Below are 2,829 nucleotides of genomic sequence, written 5' to 3' on the forward strand. Positions count from 1 at the left end.
CTTAAAGCAAGTTGAACAAGACCATGTACAGATGGCTTTCTAATACCTCCAAGAATAGAGAGTCTAAAACCTTTCTGGGCAACCTGTGTCAGTATTTAGTAAATGTTGAAAATTTTAACCACTGAAATGGTAAACATTTTCAGTTGTTTACAGTGAAAATGTGTTTTGTGAAGTTTAGACAGACTCTCCTGTGCTGCAGTTTGTGCCCATTGCCTCTAATCCTGTCATTGGGCATCAATGGAAAGACCCTCTTTGCATCCTCCCTGCAGGTATTTTGATACATCAATAAGATCCCTATTGAGCCTTCCCTTCTTCAGGCTGAATAGTCCCAGCTCTCAGCCTTTCTTCATAGGAGATATGCTGCAGTCCCTTCGTTGTCTGCATGGCCTTTCATGGCCCTGGCCTCCAAATAGACTTTGTTTCACTAATCACCACTCTCTGGGCCTGGCCATTTAGCTAGTTTTTAATCCATCTCACTGCATCCTCATCCAGTCTTTATATTAACATCTTGTCTACAAGGATCTTATGGAAGACAGTGTCAGAGGCTTTACTGAAGTCATGTAGGCAATATCCATTGCAATGATTTTCTCATCCTAAATGTGGCTGGAAATGGTTTTCAGGACTAGCTGCTTGATCACCTTCCCAGAAATCAAGTAGATCCACAATAGCTGGGTTATATATGGATATATTGGTTTGAAATGGTTTAAACGTATTATGGCTTCAGCAATCTTTGGCGGAAGACTCCATAGGTACTCCAAACACAGAATAAAGTCAGTAGCAAATGAGCAAGGAAAGAAAACACATTGTATGAGTCTACTTCTTTGCTGCTTCTGAGTTCAGTACAGGAGAGTTCATTAATTGGACAGTACAATAGGATTCATTACATACACTACAACACGTCTTAGCCTTTAAAAACTACCTTATGCATAACTTTCCTTTCTCCTCCTACTCTGTATTTCCAGTTCAAAAAAAAGGAACAACAAGCCATATATCTGCAGTACTTCAGGTCTGCTCTAATTTAACTAGGCCCTTAGAGTTAAACACCATGTCACACATTCTGGTGTTTGGCCATCCCTGTGTTTTTCACACAGCGCAGAAAGGCTAATTGTTTTCCTGAGGTAATGTCATGTGCCAGAAGTGGCTGGGAAGGAGTCAGATAATTAACCAAGCTCCTGCTGAGAATGTAGACCTTTTCCCTTTTATTTTCCTTTTCAATAGGTTTCTTTTTTTCTCCCCTCTCAGAGCCATTATTAACTTCTCCTTAACTGTTATAAATTGCAGGGAGTGGACAATCTGAAACCTAACACATGGAAATGAAAGGAAAGGAAAAAAGAAATTATTTTCTTAAAAAAAATAAATCATGTTCCATAAGAGAATATTAGAACTATGTAGGCGTAATCACAGTAAAAACTTTGTGGTTTATTAAAAATAAATCTTGCTCAAGGCATCCATTACTCATTTCAGCGTTAAATAGCAAACTTTCAAGTTTTAAAGGGATAAGGACCCTTCAGTTGGACTGTATCTGACAGCTGTCAATAATATGGCAACTTTTCGATATTTATTTTGCAGCTTTTATAGATATTTTATTGCTATTTTTTGGACAATCATACCCCTGCCCCAGATCCTGGTATCAAAAGAATAGATGTGGATGAATACCCTTAATGAAATTGTCCTTTTTCTAGGTGCTGTTTGCTTGCTCCATGCATAGACACCACAGTTGTTTGTCGCAAGCTTGGATTTTGTAATTTTCTCTTTCTGAGTTTACCTAATAGCTCCACTAGACTTTCTTCCAGGCCTGAACTGCTCCTCATACTAGAAGGCTGAGAGGATACCTACCTTCTGGCAGGCATCAGAGCCCATCTGGAGATACAAATGGGAGAGTCCCACACAGCACACAGTAACACTTATGCCAGTTTCTCGTCTGGAGGGTGAAAGAAGCACCTGTTCTTCATTAACATCACTGCTATGGCTAATACATTGCAGGTGTTAAAGTGTGTAGCTGAAATCTCACAAAACACCTGCCTTTCATAACAACACTAGATCTGCCTAGTGTGGGACGCTATCCCCTCAGGTATGTTTTATCCTACCTTGAAAGCCATAGTATGCATTGTCCTGTAATTATGAAATCAGAGTCATCATTTGCTGGGAAGAATTCTTTAACAAATTACACCTAATTACTCTAAAATTACCTTTAATTCATGGTAAAAGCATGGCTAAATGCTATTCTATAACACCTTCCTTTTTATCTTTATGTAAATATGATTACACACTATCAAACTGGCACAACCAGTCATAATAAACAGCTGCAGCTAGTTCTCTGGTTAGTAAATAAGAACTGGACATGTGCCATAAATTGTGTTTTCTGGAATCCTGCACAAAAAAATTGTCCCGTTCATTCCCTGACAAGACTAAGTTTTGCACTACCACTCAATCCAGGAATGTTTGAATCTGAGGTATTTGTTCAGTCCGTTATACAGACCAGAAACAGCAGAGGATCTGTCTCTGAATTTCTTCAAATACAGTGAGCATGTGGAGCAAGAGTTTGAGTTTATATCTCAATTTACTACCTCAGATGGCCAAAACACAGCTTACAGATCTCACTTAATTAATTTATTTCTGAGTAAGACACAGATTTATAAATGTATACAACTCGCCCAATTTTTTACTGTTCATATTATCAACTTCAGACAAGGTGTCCATTTATATAGGCTGGGAAGATAAAGTATTCAGAAACAAAACCTAATATGGAAATGCAAATTATTTCACTACATAACTACACAAAAAAAAATTACTTATGAGAATTTTTTTTTTCAAATAGTATCTTTTTTC

General features: G+C 37.8%; 1 long non-coding RNA gene across 1 annotated transcript; it reads right to left on the reverse strand.

The window, feature by feature from the left end:
- Positions 1 to 787: 787 nt before the first annotated feature.
- LOC133262243 (uncharacterized) lies at positions 788 to 2,378 on the reverse strand. Its single transcript, XR_009741258.1, has 2 exons — positions 1,837 to 2,378; positions 788 to 1,300 (listed from the first exon to the last, which is right to left on the reverse strand). It is a non-coding gene; the product is annotated as an uncharacterized LOC133262243 (long non-coding RNA).
- Between the last annotated feature and the right edge of the window lie 451 nt (positions 2,379 to 2,829).

This window comes from Pezoporus flaviventris, unplaced genomic scaffold, assembly GCF_033815535.1.
Source record: "Pezoporus flaviventris isolate CSIRO_AGI_PZ_B2104156 unplaced genomic scaffold, CSIRO_AGI_Pfla_v1 ptg000212l, whole genome shotgun sequence".
NCBI lineage: Eukaryota > Metazoa > Chordata > Aves > Psittaciformes > Psittacidae > Pezoporus > Pezoporus flaviventris.